At 37.2% G+C, this 24,876-nt stretch overlaps 1 long non-coding RNA gene across 1 annotated transcript in view; it reads left to right on the forward strand.

Moving 5' to 3' along the window:
- Positions 1-24,876, forward strand: part of LOC138170042 (uncharacterized) — a 238,146-nt gene that overhangs the window by 140,213 nt on the left and 73,057 nt on the right. The window contains exons 2-3 of the long non-coding RNA XR_011170519.1: positions 5,749-5,792; positions 23,586-23,669. This is a non-coding gene — a long non-coding RNA (uncharacterized lncRNA). The remainder of the gene's footprint in view (positions 1-5,748; positions 5,793-23,585; positions 23,670-24,876) is intronic.

Here is a 24,876-nt window from a genome sequence, read left to right on the forward strand (position 1 = left end):
TCATGGTCTGTGGGGTGGACCATGATTAAGGTTAGGTCTTGAGATGGGCTTAACCATCGTTTTCATCTTTCTATCTACTTGAAAACTTCTGTTTTCACAAAAAGAATCTGGCTGTGAGAAAGATATAAAGAAGCTAAGGAGTGGGGCGGCCAGGTAGCACAGCGAGTAAGAGCACCAGCTCCAGTGTCGGGATGACCTGGAGATTGAATCCCGGGCTCAGACACTTAGCACCCACCCAGAAACACCTGGCCGTGTAACCTTGAGCAAGTTACTTAACCCCAATTGCTTAGGGGTTGCCAGGTGGCTCAGTGAGTAAGAGCACTGGCTCCAGTGTCAGGATGACCTGGGGATCAAATCTGGGCTCAGATACTCAGCACCACACCCAGAAATAACTGGCCGTGTAACCTTGAGCAAGTTGCTTTTAACCCTGATTGCTTTAAAAAAAAAAAGAAGCTAAGGATTTCTGAGGACCATTAATGAACTTTTTTTCATTTTGTTGACAATTTTAAAATACATTTTTATTTACAGACATTTTTCCGAAAAATAATATATATTTGAAAATCAATACATGTATGTTTATCATAAACAATTCCAATAATTTATTGTATTGATAACTATTTTTTATATAGTGCCATATATATCTATATATAAAATCTCATTTGAACTTCACAACAGTCCTGTGAGGTAGGTGATCCCAATATTAATAACCTCATTTTGTGGCTGAGAATTACCCAGATAAAAAAGTTTCAGAGAGATTAAATGATTGGCCCAGGGCCACACAGTTAATAAAATTTAGCAAAGGACTTGAACCCAATTCTTCCTAACTTCACTATAGTACAATGACTCCTCATGTTCCGAAAGTTTTTCATCATAAATTTCGTGGTTGTTTATGTGTATACTCCTTAGGATCTGGGAATAGTGTAAAATGGAGTTTTATATGAGGCACAACAGTACCTAAATAGTGATGCTCTGGGTATGGGTGGGGAGACATACTAATAATTAAAATTGCTAAAGCACTAAATTAAGTAAGGACAATTAGTCTTTGTTTTGTCCACCAGAGGAAAATGATTCAAGTTGGAACCAAAGGCTAGTTATTCTTCTTATTGAAACTTATAGTAACCTTCTAATGATTTATACAGAGTCATACAGTCATAGACATTTTGAGTGGGAAGGAACCTCAGAGGTGATTTAATCCAACACCTATCTGGATCATTAATTGCCTCTATAACTTCCCTGAGTATTGGCCTTGCAATCTCTGGTTGAAATCTTCCAGTAGAGGGAGACTCACTGCCTTCTGGAAAACCAGTTCTATCTCTGGACAGTTTTAATTATTAGGCTGTTCTTTTTTATAATTCAACTAAAATATGCCTTTAACTTGTATGCCCTAGCATTTTGTTCTACCCTCCTGAATCAAGCAGAATAAATCCAATCTCTTTTCTAAGTAATAACCCTTCAAATATTTGAAGACAACTATAATTGTCCAGCTATAATCCACCCCTTCAGTCTTCCCTTCCTACAGGCTACCATCCTCAATTCTTTTATATATCCCTCAAGTAGCATAGTTTCCCAGGCTTCCATCACCCTGGTTGCCTTCCTCTGGGTCATGGGATGTCTTACTCCTTTGAACATACTCATGTTTCCAGGAGTACCTCGAAAGATCATTCTTTGGGTTCTGAAAAGACCATAGTTTTTGTGTTTGAAAAGACCAAGCATTCCTGGTTTTTTTTTTTTTTTTGGAAAAAAAGTTTCTTTTTCTTACACAGGAATAACCTCAGATAGATAGTCAAGGCTGATCAGATTGAATCAGAGCCTTCATTTCAGATTTGATGAAGTAGGTTCCCATGCAGACAATACTACAGGCATGGGAGAAAGAGCTCATATTAATTTCTCTTACTTTGCAACCCAAAAGGGGAGTGATTGGGCTAGTTTCATCTAGTCAGTATTCCCCTTGCAGAGATGCAAGAACTATAGCTAAGTATAATAATTTTTGTTTCTAGATGCTATTTCATTAGGTAACACACAAAAAAAGGACAATTAAGTTGAAACAAGCATTTTACAAATGTAAATGTAGACAGAGGAAACTAGCACTCATTTTGACAGAATGGATACACAATTTAGAGGGACAGAGTTTTGTGATTAAAGTGCCTCATTTTCTTGAATTCATGCCCAATACCTTTGTATCACTAAATAATAATTTTGCTGAAGATATTAATTATTCATTGCTTTCATTTAACTTCTTTTATCTCCTGTTGAATCCAATATACTAAATTCATTTCCATACTTCATCACCATCACTTTTAAAGCTTGGTGTTCTGTTAAGAGTAAAATGGTGGTTTTTATTGCACCTTTCCATATTATTTCCTATAGCACCATTTTCAGTGTCCTCTGTTCCATTCAGATAGATTTGCTTCCTGTTCTTTGTACAAAGCATTCTAAGTTTTGCCTTCTTGCCTTTGAACAAGCCGTTCCTTCATGCCTGGAATGTTCTTCCTTCTCTCTTTGACTTCTTAGAATCCTTAGGTTCTTTCAAGGCTCAACTAAAGTGACAGGTTCCTTTCAGATTCCCTGTACTCCTTTATTAGCTGTCATTTCAAAAGGACTCTATTACTTTGAATATTACTGTTACTTTAGATATTTTTATTTACTTGTGTACATGTTGAATATCCCTCACCAACCCAGTAAAATTCAAAATTCAACCCTTGACAATAGGAGCTGTTTAGTACTTGCTTTAATTCCCAGTGCTTAGAATACAGTAGATATTTAATAAATGTTTGTTTTTGAATTGATTTTATTTAGCCAACAGTTTTCTAGAGTAAGCTAGGAACCTGTACCTTAGGTGTGATTCAATAAATATCACCAAATTCAGTCTCTGTCTTCATAGTATTAAAAGAAAATCTGACAATCTAGCCATAACTTCCATCAGTCTCATAAGTAATAGTTTCTTGTCCTCCCAAAAAATCCACAAAAACAAAAATAAAACAAACAAAAGAAGTAAAGTTGTTAGAGACCTGGAAAAATTGGTTACTGCATTCCCATAACTATATATATGAATGGTAGCAGTTGGATTGACCACAGTTTAAAAGTCAGAGCAGTTTTGTTTAATTTAGAACTATTTAGTTGGTGTGTTTCTGTATCTGACCTTAATCATTTTAGTACAAATATAGGTGGATTATTAGTTAGGATCACTCTAAAAGCTTAGTGCAAGTACAGTCCTTCAAAATTAGCTACATTGCCAAAGAGAAATGATCACCTAGAACATGGAAGTTGCTTCTACAAACCAGTGTAGAAGTTACTCCCTTCCTTTTTTGAGGCTCAAATCAGGTGGTTGCTCCTTTATGAAGCCTTTCCTGACTCTTCACTCTAGGGCAGTATAACAACAAGCACCCTAGCATACCCAGGGTGGCTGCCAGCACAGGTTCTTTGATCTGCTTTTCTAAAGGACAGCCCCTCAAAAAGAGGTTAGCAATCTTACTTTAATCAAACATATATCATTTACCTAGCTCAGGGGAAAATTAGCACTCTGAACTTAAGAGAAAATACAAACAGAAGTTACAAGCAGACAAAAAATATAGACAGAGAAAATAACACAATTCAGCATACCAACAGTCAAGGCTTCTAGCTGTCTGACCATTATATACATACAGTTAGTTACCAGAGAGAGAAGCACCAACATTTGGGTTTTCAAAGCCGGGGGGTTCAATGGCTCCCCAGATCACAAAACTCTTCCCAAAGTGAGCTCCAAAGCAATATATATATCCTTCTCCAGGGTCAGAGAACATCACAGCCCTCATGACCCACTGTTTGATTACAAAATAACAAGGTGTAGGCCTTGAAAAACAAGCCTCCCCTAAGCAAGCTTCACCTGTGGGCTCTGCTCCACCCTTCAGCAAACTCCTCCCACCATAGATTCCATGTGACCACATTCTGTCTAAAAGGGGACAGAGTATATTTTCAAATCATGTAAGGTTCTCAAATTCACTTAGACTTGTTAAGGGGGCAGGGAAGATCTTCAAATTCCCTTATAATTACAGGCAGCCATCCCCCTCCCCAAATAAAAGTGATTTCTCCCTATGGAGTAGTTGAAAGAGTTCTGGATTTGGAGTCAGAGGACCTGAGTTCAAATCTGTTTTATCCCTTACTACTTTGTGAATTTGGGCAAGTCATATAATGTCCTTGGGCCTTGGTTTCCTCTTCTGTGAAATGAGACACTTGAATTAAAGAAACTCCAAATGTCCCTTCTTTCTCTAAATCCATGATCTTATTATCTTTGGATTTCTCAAATTACTTTGACTGTACCTCTCTCATGCACGTATTTCACTCTCATTTGTACTGTAATTATTCCCGTCCATGTCTTTTCCCTGTATTGAACCTCAAATCCTTGAAAGCAGAGTTTATGTTTTATAAGACTTTGTATTCCCTGAACCTTAATTCGGTGCTCAGTGTTTTATCACAGGTGATTAATAAATATTTTTTTTCTTAAAACAGACTTTAGACAAGTCAGCTAGTGTCACTAGGACTCAGTTTCCTCCTCTATAAAGTAATTAGATTAGACTAAGGTGGCTATAAGATTCTTTCTATCTCTAATATCTGATTCAGTGACTACAATTTACCCCCCAAAGCCTGCACTGGCTGATTCTGCCTTGAGAAAAGGGCTGCAATTAATGTGAACTATAGGAGTGTAAATCCAATAAAGACTGATTTCCAGAGATTTAATGACATAATATTAAAATCTTAAAGAAAAAACCCAAAATGTTGCATAGTATTTAAGGCTCTATAGAACCATAGGAGTCCTTCACTTTAATGTTGATTATTCTGAAGGAGAATTTCTGACTTTGAAGATATTGAGTTTCTTTACAGAAATTCAGGAGATGTTAAGGCATTTGATTTTTTCACTCAAGTTGGTCTGCTGTGTGCATATGGGGAAGCAGCTGTTTCAGTTGTAGGAAATGCATTTTATTCTGCATAAACAAAATATGCCAAACTGCATTGGAACTCTGCTTTTTTTTAAAGTGATTTTGGCCTCAGAGAACAGTAGAATTGGGCCATGTGGGACACTATTAGTATAATTGGACATGGCCTTTAAAAAAGCTTATTAAAGAGTCTAACTAAAGAGTATAGATTTCACAAGTATTCTTTAAAATTAAATAAATGGTTACCTGTCAAAGGCAGAACTCATTATCATCCTAAGTGCCCCCACAAGTTCACTAGAGGATAGTACTAATTATTGATTAAAATGATAAATTCTTTTTCTGAACCTATTTCACTCAGCGTCTCAAAGACCTCTGGAATAGTAAATGCCAATTTTGAATAGAATTCTACAAACATGGTTTTAGGGTGAAGGGAATTTGAACTGCTTAGGTTGAGTAAAGTATTTTGCAGTCAAGGGGAGGAGGAAAATTATCTTTCAAATAGATAAAAGAGCTAAAAGTGAGCTGAGAGTTTTCATCTCCCAGACGAAGTTACATAAAGGCAGATTTAAAAGGTCCGTTTTGTTTGTTCCCCATGCAGGTAAGTTCTTTGTTTCATTAGCATTTTTTCAGCTGTTAGAATTTTAAAACTCTAAACTAATACACTGATACATCTCTGGCCCCAGAATCCAATAACCTACTCAATATTTTTAAACCAGAATAATGCAACATGGAATAAAATTCTTTGGAGAACATAATGGAAGTTGTCACTCATGCTATATAAAGGCAAACTGTCAATCAATTGGCCACCCAGTAATAGCCTCTATGACTTTCTTTACAGGCAAAATGAAATCACTCCAAACTCACATTCTCTCATCTAGACAAGTAAGTATTAAATCAAATGAACCATCTTCTTTGCATTTGCTATGTGTTTTAGAAGGTATCGATGACTAAAATAAAGTTCAGAGAAGCACTGATCACTAAGAGTCAGCATGGTTTCATTAAGAACAAATTATGTCAGGCGTTTAAACCAATTTTCTTTCTTTTCATGGGTGAAGATTGATAAATTGCTAGGTCAGGGGAATGCTGTAGATACAGTCCAGCTATGTGGATTTTAGCAAAATATTTGACTGTCTCTCTTGTGGATCAGATGGAAAGATAAAGGCTATGTAAATTTAGATGGATTTCATGATGACCAGACCTGAAAAAATAGGAATTAATGTTTTGATATCTGTTTGGAAGATTATCTCTAATGACATGCTCAAGAGACCTGTGTTTATTTCTGTGCCATTTAACATTTTAACTATTTGAATTAAGGCATGTTTCTGAAATTTGTAAATGACACAAAGCTGATAGATATATGGTATGCTATTGGCCAACAAAGTCAGATTAAAAAATATCTCTATAGGTTAAAGCAATGACTAATATTTTATAAATAGGCTGATTTTTTTGGCCAATCTCAATCAAAGATATTCATATTTCAGAAAGAGACCATAGATTATAAACCTTCTTTACACTTAAAACTCATCAGATCCATTGACTAATTGCCTAATTAACTGATTGATGGGTTGAGGATGCAACCCCACCATTAAAACTACAGTTTGTCTTTTAAAAACTGCTTGTTCATAGTATTAAATTTGGTATCTCTTAAGAAATGGCTCTTGATGTTGCATAGTCATGTCAGCTTTCTATATTTTTAAATATAATACTTTTATTGCTAAAAATTATCCATGTTTTTTTTTTTTACCATCCTACTACTTCTGTTCTAATTTTATCTTAGTTGACATTATTCTTTTAGATTATATTTTTAGAATTTTACATAGTACTGTCAATTTTATCTTTTGTTTTCTGTCTTATCCTTTATTTAGTTAATTCTCCCACTAGCCAAAGTTGTAAAGGGTACTTGATTTTCTTCTAAGTTTTTTTTTTTTTTGTGGTTCCCTTATTGTATTTTCACAGTATATAAGTTCTGAAGTAATTATAGTGTACAGTGTAAGATGTTAACCTAAACCTCTTTATGTCAAACTTATCTCCAGTTTCCCCAGCAATTCTTTTCTTTTCTTTCTGGAGGGCAATTGGGGTTAATTGACTTGCCCAAGGTCACACAGCTAGTTGTGTGTGTGTGTGTGTGCGTGTGTGTGTGTGTGTGTGTGTGTGTGTGTGTGTGTGTTAAGTGTCTGAGGCTGGAATTGAACTCAGGTCCTCCTGACTCCAGGTCTGGTGCTCTATTCACTGTGCCACCTAGCTGCCCCCAGCAATTCTTTTCAAAAGGGATCCCTTCCCTCAGTAACATAAATAAATAAATATATGTATGTATGTATATGTATACACACATATAGATAGTCATGGACTGAACAAACACAGAGGAACTGTTTTCAATTATTTCTCTTCCTTAATTATTTAGTTTGTTACACTGATATACTTTTTTTGTCTTTTGATATATGTTAAATAATTTTTAGTAGTATTGCCCTATTTTGAGGCACATAATTCCATGCTTCATTTATAGCTTTTTTCATTATTTCCTTTGAGTTTCTAGAAGTTTTGTTCTTTCAAGTGAATTTAGTCATTGTAGCATCAATATCCTCTATATAATTTGATTGCTAGAGCTTGGAATCTATAAATCAATATAAATTTTATTGTTATTATTATATTTGAATTGCCAAAACATGAACCTTGAGTAAAATCTCTTTTGTTTCTTTAAAGAATGTAGTTATATTTATATTACTGCATATGCATGTAACTTGCAGTTTTATATAAATCTGATACAAGTATTCGTAGATTAATTTTCAGATATTTTTGTGTACCTTGTAGTTAGTTACATTCATGGAATGCAAATGATTATATTTTATATTACTATTGCCTAGGAATATTAACATTGTTCATTTGTTTTGTACATTAGAACTTTGCATTAACCACTAAATATTTAAAATTCTCCAATTCTCTGGTATTTTCTGTGTTACATCATGTCATCTATATAAGCATATATTTTTCTCCTCTTCATGTATATTTATTTAATCTAATGTTCGTTTAAGATATTCCCACTTATATGTCACTGTTTTGGGTTGAAAAGTGCAAAAATATTTTTATGGTAGGAGAAATAGATATATCTACTCTCAAAGAATGAAAGATATTGCTATTATTGCAGAGTAAAAATTGTGATGGTTAAAAGAAACAGGAAAGGAACTTAGTTTTAATAAAATGTTTTTGTTTTAATGTCTGTTAGTAGCCTTAGATGGACTTTGGGAAAATTTTGACAGAAAATTAGCTACAGTATAAATGTAAAGACTGAAAACATCTTGTGAATTATATAGAATGAAGTCTTGCTTATTTGTGACTAGTTTGATGGTGCAGAGATGCAGAGAAATATCTTTTTTTATTTATTGAAGATTGGAAAAATATGAATTCTAAGAAACAGTTCAAAGACATTACAGGAAAAAGGAAGCAACTGTTCCTAAGGAGTGACAGAGGTAAAGACGTCAAAGATGCAAAGGAGGAACAGTATGACTGGGATCCCCCACCTTCCACTCTTTCTAGGTCTATGGACAGGCTGGTAGCCTATAAATCAGCAAAGTGTTTCCTCAGATTCCCGATTATCAAAACCACTATGTATGGGCGCTAAAGGAGACTGCCTTATCACCCTTGAGGTAAGGCAGTAGGCTAGTTTAGGTGTCTAAAATAATATTATATTCTGAGATGCCTTAAGAAATGAGAAATGAGAGGCAGAGATGCAAGGAAATCTGACCCCAAAGGAAGTAAGAATTTTGTAGAGGGAGGGATAAAGCTATTGATCTCCTGACCAGTTAAGTCTTAGCTTATATGTATCCTGGGAGCTAGGACCATAGCAGTCAAGTTGGTTTTCAGCATATATGAAATACATTGGAGAACCTTGCTGAAAGCCTCAGAGTTGAAACACAATATCAATGATCTTTTCTGGATCTGTTTTCCAGGTCAGTGGTTTTTCCAATGAGATATTTCACATCTGCTTCCATTTTTTTTCATTTGTTTGGATCTGTTTAATAGTATCTTGATTTCTCATAAGGTCACTAGCTTCCATTTTCTCCAATCAAATTCTGAAGGAATGATTCTCTTCACTGAGCTTTTGAGATTCTTTTTCCATCTGGCAAATTTGGCTTTTCAGGCATTCTTCTCCTCATTGGCTTTTTGAGCCTCTTTTGCCATTTTAAGTTAGTCTGTTTTTTAAGCTGTTATTTTCTTCAGTCAGGTTGTTGACTCTCATTTCATAATTTTCTTGCATCGTTCTCATTTCTCTTCCCAATTTTCCCTCCACTTCTCTTATTTGGTTTTCAAAATCCTTCTTAAGCTCCTCTATGGCCTGTAACCAACTCATATATTTCTTGGAAGCTTTTGGTGCAGGGAGTTCTGACTTTGTTGTCTTCCTCCTGTTCCATGCTTTGATCCTTTATATCCCCAGAAAAGGAATCTAAATTTTGACTGCTGTGCTTGCTTTGCTTCCTTTGCTTGCTTATGTTGCCACTCAATTACTTGACTTTTGAGTTTTCTGCTACAGTAGAACTCTGCTACCGGCAAGGGGAGCTTTGTCCCAAATCGCTGGGTTTTTCACAGTTGCTAGAACTGTTATTTGGGATGCCCTCTCTGAAGTCTCCATACACTCTGGCAATCTGGTCCCACACCCCAAGACCTCCATCCTAGACAGTGATCCAGATACAAGCTGGTTAAAACAAGAGCGATTACCTGTCAGACTGGTTGGTCCCCCTACAATCTGCAGGCCAGGAGCTCTAAAGCAGACATATGGTGGTGGGTGCATGGCCATAGAGCCTTAGCTGCTTCTTGCCCTGGGAGCATGCCTGGACTGCACTTCTGAACTCCCTGTTCCCACAAAGTCTACACTGACCTCTCACTTTGTGTTTGGCATCTATGGGTTGATAATTCTGGAAACCACCACAGTTGCTGGTGATCTGAAGTCCCTTAAGCCAGTGGCTGGTTGTGGCCACCCAGAGTGTAAAACCTCAGGTTTGCATGGGGCTGGGCTTGGCATCCAGAGTGCTGTGCTGGCCCCTTCCTGTTGGCCTACCAGGATGTCTTCAACGGGAAGTTAACTTCTCTTTGTCATTTTGTGGGTTATGTAACTCTAAAGTTTGTTTAGAGTCATTTTTTGTGTGAATAGGAGGAGGTGGAAGTGGGAGCCTCACAGAAGTCCTGTTTCTACACTGCCATCTTGGCTCTGGCCCTGGCCCTGCTTTCTTGAAGGTTAAGTCAACAGAGGGCTCACTCTTGGTAGATCCTGACAAGCTAGAAAAGCCTCAAGTATGGCTTCAGTGATCCTGCTTATATCACCTAAGGTCCGGTTCAGCTGCTTTTGGAGAAAGTTACCTTCAGTTTGTACACAGTAAGATGATTTCTTAAAAACCATAGCAACTTATAAAAACCATCTACTAAGGCACAGGTGATTGATTGTCGTCTTCATAAGTAGTGAGAGGATGTGCAATAACAAAATCATGTCTTCTTGAGGTATGGAAGTGAACAGATGATTGAAATTGAAGTCTGTTTAGGAAGCCTTGAATTGCTTCCGAATTTGCTTCACTTCTCTACTTCTTTCCAGTGTGGACAGAAAGTATGTCCTTATTTTTGCAAACAGAACTGTGGATTCAATAACATACAATAAATCTTTTCAACAAACATACATCTGCTTATGTTAATCACAGTATACAAGATCAAGTGAGGACTTTAAGCTAGTTAAATCTCTCAGAAGTTAGAGATTTGTGTGACTTGAATATTATATAGCACATGAAATAAATAGGAAAGTAAGGATTAAGTGTCTTGAAGTGGAAAGATTAAAATAATCTTTTTATATTTTTCCATTTGCCAAGGAAAGGAAAAAAGATGAGTCCTATGCTCACATAACAATTTATTAAAACAATGATGGAATAACATTTAAGAAACAATATATATACCTGGACGTTTTCAAATGTTCAAAGAATATTATGTATTCATATATTTAAAGAAAAATGACATCTATAGAAATGAACAAATATATACACAAACAAAATAGAAGATTTAGATGTCCTTGGTACACACACACACATATATGTGTGTATATATATACTAATGAAGTGGCTGCATGTTTGAAAACTACATGTTTTGAACATGTTTGAAATTTTTTTCAAAGTTGAATCTGTCTTAATTCTAGATGAGTCAATGGATAACTTCATTTCACATCTGGGAGGAGGAAAAGTAGAGGAATGTAGAAGGTAAAGGAAGGGAGGGACAAAGGGAAGGACGGGGGCAAAGAGAGAGAGGAAGAGACAGAGATGATAATCAGTCACTTGTCAACAGATATCCATTAAGTGCCTACTACGTGCTGGGGACACAAAAAGAGTCATCAGCAATTCCTCCCCTCAAAGAGTTCAAAATCTAATAAGGGAGAAGCAGACAAGTATATACAAACAAGCTATATACAGGATAAAAAGGAAATGATTGAGACAGGAAGGCATTGGGGATACAAAAAGAGGCAAAATGTAGTTCCTTGTCTCAAGGAGCTCACAATCCAGGGTGAGACATAACAAGTAAAAAATATTTATACAAATAAACTGCATTCAAGGTAAGAAGGGAATAAATAAGCAAGGAAAAGCACTAATTCACAAGATTTGGAAACTGTTTCCTGTAAGATGGGATTTTAACTAGGACTTAGATGAAGCCAGGGAAGGCAGTAGGTAGAAATAAAGATTGAGAGCATTCCAGTCAAAGGATTCAGTCAGAGAAAAACGTTCAGAGTCAAAAGATAGAGTATCTTGTTTAAGAAAAGCAAAGTGAACCAATGCTACTCGATTGAAAAGTACGTGGCAGGAGAGCAAGGTGTAAGAAGACTGAAAAGACAGGAGTGGACTGGGTTAAAGGGCTTTGAATTTCAGAATAGTTTACATTTGATCCTGGAATTGATAGGGAGCTACATTTTAGCAAAATCACTTTGGTGACTGAATGGCAGATGGATTTGAATAGGGAAACACATGACATAGGCAGACTCATCAGCAGGCTTTTGCAATAGTCCACAAGACAAGGATTTGCATGAGAGTGGTGGAGATGTTCATATTATGAGTGTATTTGTACACCAAGCAAAGTGGAATAATTTGTGTGATTGTCCAAAACATGTTTCTTTGAAATATGCACTTATCTTCATAAATGAGTATATCTCCCCCAATAAATCCTGTTAAAGTTACTGAAGATAGCAGCAGCATGAGAAATTTTTAGCTAATAGAAATTTGTACAATAGAGAAGAAAAGAGTCGGTGAGTAAAATGTGACATCCATCCAGGTCTTCTTCGAGCGTGACAAATTCAGCCTAGTTTCTTGGTCAAGCTTGATTTCTTTTTTTTTTTAAATTAAATTTTATGTTTAATTTTAGTTTATACCATTCATTTCCACAACACTTCCAGTTACACATTTTCTCCCCATCTTTTCCCTACTCACCACCCCTAAACAGCGATCCCACTGTATACCCGCTCCCCCAATCTGCTCTCTCCTATATCCTCCCCATACCCCCTTAGACTTTCCAGTGGGGCAACATGGATCTCTATACCCCAGTGCTTGTATATCTTATTTCCCAGCTTTGTGTAAAAAAATAAATAATAATAATATATTTTTTAAAATTTGATTTTATAATTTTGAATTTCAGATTCTTTCCCTTCCTCCCTTGTCTGGGAGGAGGGCAGTTCAGTATAGGTTGTACATGTGTAGCTAGACAAAACATTTCCATAGTGGATATATTGTGAAAGACTGACTATATTTCCCTCCATCCTATCCTGCCCCCCACTTGTTCTTTTCTCTACTTTGACCCTGTCCTTTTTCAAAAGTATGTGCTTCTAACTTCAATTCCCCCCAAAACTCCCCTACATCATCTCCCTCTCATCCCCTTCTCCCCACTCACCTGTGGAGGAAATACCCTATTTAGTGTCATTCCCTCCCTAAGCCAAATTCAATGAGAGTAAGGTTGACTCATTCCCTTTTGCCTTCCTGTTTTTCCCCTCCATTGTAACAGTTTACCTTGCCGCTTCTATATGAGATAATTTACCCCATTCTGTCTATCCCCATTTCCTCTCATATTATATTCCTCTCTCACCTCTCAATTTCACCTTGTAAGTATCATCCCTTCCTATTCAATTGCCCTGGGCCCTCTGTCTATGTATACCTGTACACATATATACACACACATATGTATCCCTCCTATATAGACATATATGTATGTATACATCTATCTATCTATCTATCTATCTATCTATCTATCTATCTATCTATCTATCTATCTATTTATATTCCCTTCAACTATTCGCATACTGAGAAAAGTTTCATAAATTACAATTATCATTTTTCCATATAGGAATGTAAATAGTTCAACTTTGAGAAGTTCCTTATGATTTCTTTTCCTTGTTTACCTTCTCATGCCTCTCTTGCTTCTTGTATTTGAAAGTCAAATTTTCTGTTCAGCTCTGTTTTTTTATCAAGAATGCTTGAAAGTCCTCCATTTCATTGAATGACTGTATTTTCCCCTGAAACATGATACTCAGTTTTGCTGCATAGGTGATTCTTGGTTTTAATCCCAACTCCTTTGACCTCCGGAATATCATAATCCAAGCCCTTCAAAACCGCAGTGTAGAAACTGCCATATCCTGAGTTATCCTGATTGTGTTTCCACAGTATTCAAATTGTTTCTTCCTGGCTGCTTGTAATATTTCCTCCTTGATCTGGGAACTCCAGAACCTGGCTGTAATATTCCTAGGAGTTTTCTTTTTGGGATCTTTTTCAAGAAGTGATCATTGGATTCTTTCAATGTCTGTTTTGCCCTCTGATTCTAAAACATCAGGGCAATTTTCCTTGATAATTTCTTGAAGGATGATTTCTAGGTTCTTTTTTTGATCATGGCTTTCAGGTAGTCCAATAATTTTTAAATGATCTCTCCTGGATCTATTTTCCAGGTCAGTGGTTTTTCCAATGAGATATTTCACATTTGCTTCTATTATTTTCATTTGTTTGGATATGTTTCATAGTATCTTGATTACTCATGAGGTCACTAGCTTCCATTTTCTCCAATCAAATTCTGAAGGAATGATTCTCTTCAGTGAGCTTTTGAGATTCTTTTTCCATCTGGCAAGTTCATCTTTTTCAGTCATTCTTCTCCTCATTGGCTTTTTGAGCCTCTTTTGCCATTTGAGTTAATCTATTTTTTCCTTTTTTTATATAAGCAATTGGGGTTAAGTAACTTGCTCAAGGTTACACGGCCAGTTATTTCTGGTTATGGTGCGAAGTGTCAGAGCCGGGATTCAATCCCAGGTCATCCCGACACTGGTGCCGGTGCTCTTACTCGCTGAGCCACCTGGCTGCCCTGAGTTAATCTATTTTTAAGGTGTTATTTTCTTCAGTCAGGTTGTTGACTCTCATTTCATAATTTTCTTGCATCATTCTCATTTCTCTTCCCAGTTTTTCCTCTACTTCTCTTATTTCATTTTCAAAATCCTTCTTAAGCTCCCTATGGCCTGTAACCTGTTGGGAGCGAAGGCCTTAGGGCCAAGTACCCTTCCCCCCCGTAAGAAAGCCACACCCCCGAATACCCTGTCCTGAGAGAATCGGCCGACCGTGAAAAATACCTGATGTTCTAACCGCAGAAGTTTCGTTGCTACAACTGCTGAACAAGTTGCTACAACTATAGAAGTTTCAGTTGTTACCCATGGAAACCCCTCTCACTCCCCCCTTTCTTTATTTCCTCATCCCCCAAGAGTATATATGCTTTGTTTTAGCATAATAAAATCAGACCTTGACAAAAACTCGCTTGGTCTCACTCTTTCTTTCCCACCCATTCCTTTGCAGGCTGGGTCCTCCTCAACCCCACGAATAACTTGGTCCCGCTGGACGGGACAGTAACCAGTTCATATTTTTCTTGGAAGCTTTTGGTACAGGAGTTCTGACTTTGTTGTCTTCCTCCTATTCCATGCTTTGATCCTTTTTATCCCCAAAAAAGAAATCTAAATTTTGACTGCTGTGCTTGCTTTGCTTCCTTTGCTTGCTCATGTTGCCACTCAATTACTTGACTTTTGAGCTTTTTGCCACAGTACAACTCTGCTGCCAGAGAGGCGAGCTTTGTTACAAATCCCTGGGGTTTTCTCAGCTGCTGGAGCTATTAATTGGGTACCCTCTCAGAAGCCTGCACTGACTCTGGCACTTGGTCACGCACCCCAGGACCTCCACCCTATACAGCAATCCAGATCCAATCAGGTTAAAGGAAGAGCTATTACTCCTCAAAATGTTTGCTTGGTCCCCCTACAATCTGCAGTCCAGGAGCTCTGAAGCAGCCATGTGGTGGTGTCCACTGTGCCTCAGCTGCTTCTCCCTCTGGAGGTAGAGGCCATATTGCACTCCAGGACCCCCTGTTCCCAAAGTCCACTGACCTCTCACTTTGTCTTTGGCATTTTTGGGTTGATAAATCTGGAAACTGCCACAGCTGCTGGTGATCTACTCTCTCAGTGTCCCTCTAGTTGTGGCTTGCCAGGCTACCCTGAAGCTAAAACCATGGGCTCATGCGGGGCTGGGTTCTGCTTCCAGTGTGCTGTGATGGATCTTTCCTGCTGGTCTGCCAGGCTGCCTTCAATGGGAGGTTTGTTTCTCTCTGTCACTTTGTGGGTTCTGTAGCTCTAAAGTTTGTTTAGGGTCACTTATTTTTATAGGTATTTGAGGTGGTTATGGGGCAAGCACAGGGAGTTTTCCTGCTTGTGTGCCACCATCTTGGTTCTGTCCCCCAAGCTTGATTTCTCATGTGACACTCATCATCATACTCTGCTAGTCTACCACTTAAAACTTGCCTTAGCCAATCTGCACTCTCATATCTTTGTTGGATCTTGGAGTGAACATTCCATGCGACCTGGGGTTAAAATCCTATCTCAGTTACTTCCTATACTCTGTGATATTAAACAAATTATTTTACTTCTCTGATCATTAGTTTCTTCATCTGAAAAGGGAGGGGTTTGAGTTAGAAAGTTTCTAAGGCCCTTCTAATTCAAACTCTGTACTCTTAAGTAATTTACTTCCTCTTCAATTAATCTGGGCAGCTTATACTTTTGTAAATATTCATCCATTTCACTAAGATTGTCAAATGTATGTGCATACAATTTGGCAAAATAATTCCTTATTATTGTTTTAATTTCCTCTGCATTGGAGGTACATTCACCCTTTTCATTTTTGATGCTCATAATTTGGTTTTCTTCTTTCTTTTTTTTATCATATTGGCTAAGGGTCTATCAATTTTATTGTTTTTTTCATAAAACCAGCTTTTAGTTTTATTTATTAATTCAATAGTTTTCTTAATTTCAATTTATTAATCTCTTCTTTGGTCACACTCTGTACTCTTACTATCTTGTTTGCTCCACTAAGTTTCTCTTATTGATTTTGACAGACGTCTCTGCTGAACTTCAATCAAAAGAAAGTTCCACTCAAAATCTGGTTCCCACACTGCTTAGGTTTTTTTTCTTTAATTTTAATTTTTAACATTAACTTCTATAAACTTTTGAGTTTTAAATTTTCTTTGCCTCCCCCCCCTGCTCTCCAAGATAGCATGCAATCTGATAAATGCTCTACATATACATTCTTATTAAACATATTTTCACATTAGTCATGTTGTAAAGAAGAATTAGAATAAATGGAAGAAACCATGAGAAAAGAAAAAAAAGAGCAATTAGTATGCTTCAATCTGCATTCAGACTCCATAGTTCTTTCTCTGGAGATGGATAGCATTTCCATCATGAAACTTTTGGAGTTTTCTTATAAGCCTTGCATTGCTGAGAAGTGCTAAATCTATCAAAGTTGGTCACAGCACAATGTGGCTGTTTCTGTGTGCAGTGTTTTCTTGTTTCTGCTCATTTCACTCATCATCAGTTCATATAAATCTTTCCAGATTTTTCTGAAGTCTGCCTGCTCATATTTCTTATTGCACAATAGTATTTGATTACATTTATATACCACAATATGTTCAGCCATTCTCCAATTGATTGGCATCCCCTCAATTTCCAATTCTTGGCCTCCACAAAAAGAGCTGCTATAAATATTTTTGGACAAATGGGTCCTTTTCCCATTTTTATGATTTCTTTGGGATACAGCCCTAGAAGTCCCGCACCAACTTGTTATTTGACCTTGAGCTAGTGTTAAGCTCTCTGAACCTCACTGTGTTAAAATTTTATCTTACTCTGTTCCATCAGACTACCCCTTTCCTTTTAGTCAGTTCAGTAAGTTTATAAGTAGACATTATAATGTAACTATAGCAGAAAGTAAGATTGCAAAGGGGAATCTAGAAGTTACATACAAACTGTCCCAAAGATCAGAGGTAGATGATTTTCAAATTTTAAGATATTATTAACCAAGAATCACATCCTGAAAATATGTGCTAAATCTGGGACAGCATTTAGGTCTTGCTGTCAGGGCCTTTTGGTCCTATGACATGTAAATTTCGGATACTCTCTAGACATCTACAGTAAGACCAACAGAACACCAAATGTTGCTTATAACTTTGAGATGATGTGGTTGTTAGCTTTAAAGTTTTGCTGACAACTTTGAGAGGATGTGAATATGTTAGTGAACTAATCCCAAAGTGGCATGGATAAGAGGTAATCCTATAAAACGAGATCCATCTAGGTTCTCAAAATATAGAGTAAGAAGAGGAAATCAAAATCATGTGGAAACAGGATGGGGTGCACCATGTCCTTATTGTCCTATTTGCTACTATACTTATACCAGGAAGCTTTCAGTAAGACTACAGAGATTGAATTTACATAGTAAAATTTTTTTCAGCAACAAAGAACAGACTTCAACTAGGCCCATGTGCTCTCAACTTGAATCTCTAGTTATGTGAATATGTCTCTGTGACTTCCCCACTCCCTGCTTCCCCATGCTGCTTGCTTTCCTCTGCCACCCCATACCTGTGCCATCTGCCTCTGTACTCTATTCCCGTTTTACTGCTTGTCTCTGTAATTCTTGTGATATTGTACCTGCACCTTTTGTGCCTTATTAATTGTTGAAGTATTATTTCCCACTGCCATCATGGTTTTCTTCTGGCAAGTACCCAAAGAACTTGGCATACCTGCCTCATTTAATAATTCCATAAATTAATTAGCAATTTACTCACTTTCCATGTTGTAAGAATAGAGTTAATATGCCCAGAGGGCTATAAAACTGAGCACACTCTTTGATCCAACAATACCACTGCTAAGTCTACATCCCAAAGACATCCTTTTAAAAAGGGGGAAAGGGCCTATTTGTACAAAAATATTTATAGCAGCTCTTTTTGTGGTGGCTAAGAATTGGAAATCTAAGAGATGCTTATCAATTGGGGAATGCTAAATATGCTGTGGTATATGATTGTAATGGAATATTATTGTGCTATAAGAAATGTAAGGGAGGATGATTTCATAAAAACCTATAAAGATTTACATGAACTGATGCATAGTGAAGTGAACATAATTAGGACAACATTGTACAAATTAACAGCAATATTTTTTTGATGAAGAACTGTGAATGATTTAGCTATTCTCAGCAATATAGTGATCCAACACAATCCCATGACTCATGATGAAGCATATCCATTTCCAGAGAAAGAATTGATATGGTTTTAATACAGACTGAAGTATGCTATTTTTAACTTTCTTTCATTTTTTTCTTTCATTTGAGTCTTCTTTTTTGTTGCTTTTTGGAGAGGGCAAGGTAGGGCAATTGAAGTTAAGTGACTTGCCCAAGGTCATACAGCTAGTTTTCTGTTAAGTGTCTGAGGTTGGATTTGAACTCAGGTCCTCTTGACTACAGGGCTGGTGCTCTATTCACTGTTCCACCTAGCTGCCCCTATTTGAGTCTTCTTGTACAAAATGACTAACATGGAAATGTTTTATGTGATTATACATATATAACCTATATCTGATTGCTTACCATCTAAGGAGAGGGAAAGGAAGGAGAGAGGGATAGGATTTGAAACTCAAAAAACTTCTGATAAAAATGCTAAAAAATTAAAAATAAATAAAAATAAAATTGTCAAAATATATGTACTTTCTAACTTATGAGGTTGTTGGAAGGAACTCACTGCAAACCTCAAGGGATTATATAAATTATTACATTAATATTCATAGTAATTATTATTATTTATTAATTAGTAATGACTATTATTCTTAATAGTAATATAATAATGATTGAAATAGTCCTGGAATAAGTTTCTACTTAATATTCTATTGACTATCATAAAGATGGATAAATTAATAGTTCTTTGTAGTTGAACAAAAATATTACTATGTAAATTCGATCTCTATAGTCTCACTGAAAGCATCTTGGTACAAGTGTAGTAGCAAATAGGCCAATAAGGACATTGTGTACCTCATCCTGTTTCTACATAATTTTGATCTCCTCTGCTAGCTCTATATTTTGAAAACTTTTATTCCATGTAGTTTGGAAATCATGAATATTTGGTATGATGGTATCTATTAAAAAGTTCATATGAGTATTATGAATCAATGTTATATCTAGTTGATGATGGGCAAAAATTCACTGTGATACTGGTCCAGATCCAGTCCAATTTATTGATTAAATTCTGCAGGATATTCTGAGATTTGAATTTGTAGCTTGGGATTTGTTTTCATTGCTGCTATATCAGCTATTTAGTAGTTGCCATTTTTACAGCTATCAGTGTTATATTACAGTTCTTACAATTTCTATTGCTTTCGTCACCCAGACAATTCTCTTTTTTTCCTCTTGTATCCATGGACTTTGTCTAAAGGATAGACAATCATACTGTCATTTTAGCAGTAAAAAGAATTAAGAAAAACACAGTTCCCCAGACTATATAGATACGGTGGACTTGTACAATGTCTCTTCTCATCATCAGCCTTTCTTGCAACTTACTGTTGATTTCAAACTTTGTTGATGATTCTAAATGGCTTATAGTTCTAAAAAGACTCCTACATCAGCGATCAGTCATTCTCTTTCTTTAAATTGTAGTTGATAGGGCAGCTAGGTGGCACAGTGAATAGAGAGCTCCTGCCCTGGAGTCAGGAGGACCTGAGTTCAGATCTGGCCTCAGACACTTAACACACACACACACACACACACACACACACACACACACAACTAGTAGTGTGACCTTGGGCAAGTTACTTAACCCCAATTGCCCTCCAAAAAGAAAAAACAAATTGTAGTTGATGTGTGTATGTGGGTTTGTATTCTTTGTGTATGTGTGTGATCTTATTTCATGTTTACCTCATTGAAAACCTTTAGATTCTCTCTCTTTTTTAAGAAAATAGTAATGATATATGCAAATGTGAAATTTGTAAATAATCTGCAAACATCCTTCATTTCTGAACCTTGAATATTATCTTCTATTTGTGGTTATCTTCTCCTGTGACCACCTTAGCAGTGAGGTTGGCAAGTATCAGGACATATATTGACTTAATTTGGAGGAGCTCATCGAGTTCTTCTTAGAATTTCATCCTCTACAACAGATGTTGGCACACAAGCTGAAATTATAAAGGCTATTGGACTATGTTCACAAAAGTACTGCAAGGAGAGAAGACAGTCTCCCATGAAATGAAGTTTCATGTTGCTTTTGGGTATAGGATGAACCCAATCTTTCCAGCATCTTCATTAATGTATCCAAGGAGAATTTGAGAATCATCTTTCTATTTAGTTGTGATAGCTATTTCTTCTAGTATGAATAATATTCAGTTCTTCCTGGCAGATTCTAAACCCTGTGAGGGAAATTAGGCAACCTGGATTTCATAAAATATGTAGGGCTCCAAATGCCATTTGCATGTGTCAGGGGGAGAGATAATAGGATCCTCCAGAAAAGGACAAGAGAAGTAGAACCAGACCACAAACACTTGCAACTTTTTTATTTGGTAAGCCAGCTACTGATATTCCTACACCAGGATTTTGGAAGGTCTGAGCTAGGTATCTTTTTGTGCAAGTTCAAAGCAGCTCTTGTACCTCACACCCATTATTAGTGGGTTGTAGGGATGAGAATGGAATGGCAGTTAACGCTTTTAAACAAGACTAGAACTGAGACTTGGAAATGTTATTACCCTATCTTAGAACCAAGGAATTCCATAGGGTAAGGTGATTTATGACCCTATCCAGTACACCCCTTTCTACTCTCAGATCCTTCCAGGGGAATGGTACAAGGAAGGTCCAGATTAAAACAAATTTGACCACTGCCTCCTTTTAGATACTTTAACCTCACTTTCTTTTCCAGATAAATTTTTCTTGGTTGTCTTCCTACTAATCCTTTTCATCTCCTTTGCTGGATTATTATTTATGTCTACCTTTGTCTTCTTTTCTCATCTATAAAATGGGAACACTGGAGAAAGAAAGGGCAAAGCTTTATAGTACCGCTGCCAAGAAATGACTCATTAGTCATTTAACTAAACTCATACAGAAAGGAGGACTCTTCAGTCTTTTAGCTTGAAGATGTCTAAGGACAGGGATCCTGGCACCTCTTCATGCTACTTTTGGGTAGAATTTAGAGAGATTGGGAAATAATTCCTGTAAAAAGCAGAAACTTAGTTGGGACTTTAAGAAAATCAGGAAAACCAGTAGGCAGAGATGAGGGAGAGAATTCTAGGAAAGTGAAGATGCCTAGAATTGAGAGATGGAGTGTCTTTGAGTATGTAGCACAGTGGGTGGGTGGGGGAGCAGTATAAAGCGTAAGAAGACTGGACAGGGGGCGGACAGGTGGCTCAGCGAGTAAGAGCACCGGCCCCAGAGTCGGGATGACCTGGGACCGAATCCAGGCTCAGATACTCAGCACCACACCCAGATACACCTGGCCTGTAACCTTGAGCAAGTTACTTAGCCCCAATTGCTTAGGGGCAGCCAGGTGGTGCAGTGAGTAAGAGCACCGGCTCCAGTGTCGGGATGACCTGGGGATCAAATCCGGGCTCAGATACGCAGCATGACACCCAGAAATAACTGGCCGTGTAACCTTGAACAAATTACTTAACCACAATTGTTTAAAAAAAAAATACTGGACAAGTATGGGGGATGCCACATATTTTAGAGGTGGAGTTGCCAATCAAGTAATTATTTATTGACTACTTAATATGTCAGGCATTATGCTAGACACTGGAGAGGCAGATATAGAGATAATAAGTAAAAAGTCATCAAATACAAAGTAGTTTGACAGGGATAATACTAGCAGTTAAGATATGAAAGGCTGCACATGGAATGTTGTGCTTGGACTACATGAAGCAGGCTTCTATAAACTAGAAGGAAGAAAATAATTAATTCCAGCAGTATGGGACAACCAGTGCAAAAACCTAGATAGGAGAGATAAAGTGTTGTGTGTGAGAAGTAGAGAGAAGGCAATTTTGATATATATCATAAATGCCAAAAGAAGAGGAGTGTACAACAGATGTAGATAGATAGGTTGGAGCAAGGTTACAAAGGAGTTTTAATGCTAAACAGTGGAGCTTATATTTGCTTCTAGATACAATAGGAAGCTGCTAGGTTTTATTGAGTAGTACCCATGAAATAGTCAGATCTTTGCTTAAGGAAAATAATTTTTGCAGGAATGTGAAGGATAGACTGAATAGGGAAGAATATTGTGGCAAGGAGTTTAATTAAGACACTGTTGTGATAATCTAGACAAGAGATTTTTAGTACCTGAACTGTGTGAGTATAAAGGATTGGAATTGTACAGGTAGAAAGAACAATACCTGGTACGTGATTGTCTGTGTAGTATGAGACAGGGAGAAAAGTTGAGGATTGGGCGGCCAGGTAGCACAGCGAGTAAGAGCACCGGCTCCAGTGTTGGGATGACCTGGAGATCGAATCCCGGGCTCAGACACTTAGCACCCACCCAGAAACACCTGGCCATGTAACCTTGAGCAAGTTACTTAACCCCGATTGCTTTAAAAAAAAAAAAAAGAGAAAAGTTGAGGATTACTCTAAGGTGAACCTGAGGGATTGAAAGTATTGTGCTACCCTCAGTAGAAGCAGGGAACCAGAATTGCAAATGACATAAATCTAGGAGGGATGACAAGCTTCTTGACCAACTAGACCCTTGGACTGAACCTAATAAGGTGAAGTGCTTTCTTGGTTGTTGTCCTTCGTTCTCAAAGAGGACGAAATGACATCACTAGGTTGGGGTCAAGGTACAGTGTGTTCAACTGTAATTGATCAGACCAGTAGGAGGTGGAAGGCCCATTTGGAGATGTCTAAATTTATGAACCTCACATTTCCTTTCATTTACTGCAATACTGCTTTTCTCAAAAAGTACAGTGCTGTCTTTGATGTGGAACACCTTGCTGGATGGTCCTTTTCCAGAATCTCTTATGCATCATTTGATACCAAAGTTCTTCAGAGATATCTTAAGTGTGTCCTTGTATCACTTCTTCTGACCTCCTGTGAGCACTTACCTTGTATGAGTTCTTTGTAAAAGTCTTTTAGGCAAACTTACTTTATGCAATAGAGTTTGAATAAGAGAAAGGACCTTTGTGCCTGGTGCCTTATCTTACCAGATGATCTTCAGAACCTTTCTAAGACAATCCAAATGGAAAGAACTTAATTTCCTGGCTGGGTAGTGGTATACTGACCAGGTTTCACAGGCATAAAACAGTGAGGTTGGCACAATGGCTCTGTAGACTTTCAGTTTGGTAGGCAGTCTAATACCTCTTTTCTTTTTCTTTTGGAGATGTCCAGACACTGAGCTAGCTTTGGAAATACATGCATCAACCTCATCCTCTGTTTGTACATCCCTGGAAAGTATACTGCCAAGGTAAGTGCACTTCTCCACAGCATTCAAAATTTCTTCATTTGTTGTCACTGATGGTTCCATGTATGGATGTTATGGTGGTGGCTGGTGGAGAACCTCTATTGAAGCTCGGTAAGAATAAATGCAAAGGCTTATGCTTGGTGTAAAAGATGGACTTCACAAAATAAGATGAAGGTAGAAAGGCTAGTCAGCAGCTTTGTTGAAAATATGTAGTGGTTTAATGTGTCTCAGGCTCAATATGACATATTAGTGTTACCAAAAACAAACAAAGTCATACAAATTTTAGCTGCATTAAGAGGGCCATCCCTTCCAAGATTTAAGAGGTAATAGTCCCATTGTATTCTTCCATCATCAAATGTTGTCTGGAGTATATATGTTAAATTTGGAGAATAATGATTTAAGAAGGGTATGAGAAGCTGGAGAGTATACACAGTGAAGCAAAACCAGTTTAGTGCAGGCCTTCAGTCTATGAATTGTGAGGACTGGTTGAAGAAGCTGAGTATTTTCAGCCTGGAGAAAACATGACTCGAGGAGTCTTGATAGTTATTTTTGAGCATTCGAAGGACTGAGAGGGATTAAAGTTGAGTTCTGTCTGGTCCCACAAAGTAGAACTGTTGTTGTTTAATCATTTCGGTTGTGCCTGACTTTTTGTGACACCATTTAGAGTCTTCTTGGCAAAGATACTGGAGTGATTTACCATTTCCTTCTTCATCTCATTTTATAGAAGAGGAGCTGAAGTAAACAGGGTTAAGTGATTTGCCTAGGATTAAAAAGTTAATAAGTGTCTGAAGTCATATTTGAATCCAAGTCTTCCTAACTCCATTACTGGCACACTATCTATTGTGTCATCTAGCAGCTCCTAACAATGACACCTTTCCAAAAGTAGAATGAGCTACCTGAAGAAGTGGCAGGTTCCCTATCCGTAGCTATCTTTAAGCAGAAGCCGCATAAGTGGAGAATCCTACATATGGAATCGCCTTGGTGGCTAAGAGTTCCTCCACCTCTCAGATTCTGCGATTTGATGTACTTTGGAGAAGGCTAAGAACAAGATAGAAGATTTTTGATAGAAGTCAGTTCTGAGATGCTAGGATGCATCCTGTTGGAACTGTGAAGCAAGCATTTAATAATGAAGGACTACAATAGATATCTATTCTGCATATGTAAATCTAAGAGCCTTCTGTAAAGAGATAATTGATCTTCTGAAAGCTGA

The sequence above is a fragment of the Petaurus breviceps genome, unplaced genomic scaffold (genome assembly GCF_028583685.1).
Source record: "Petaurus breviceps papuanus isolate PSGF00001 unplaced genomic scaffold, PetGlider_PUasm1.0 38, whole genome shotgun sequence".
Classification (NCBI taxonomy): Eukaryota; Metazoa; Chordata; class Mammalia; order Diprotodontia; family Petauridae; genus Petaurus; species Petaurus breviceps.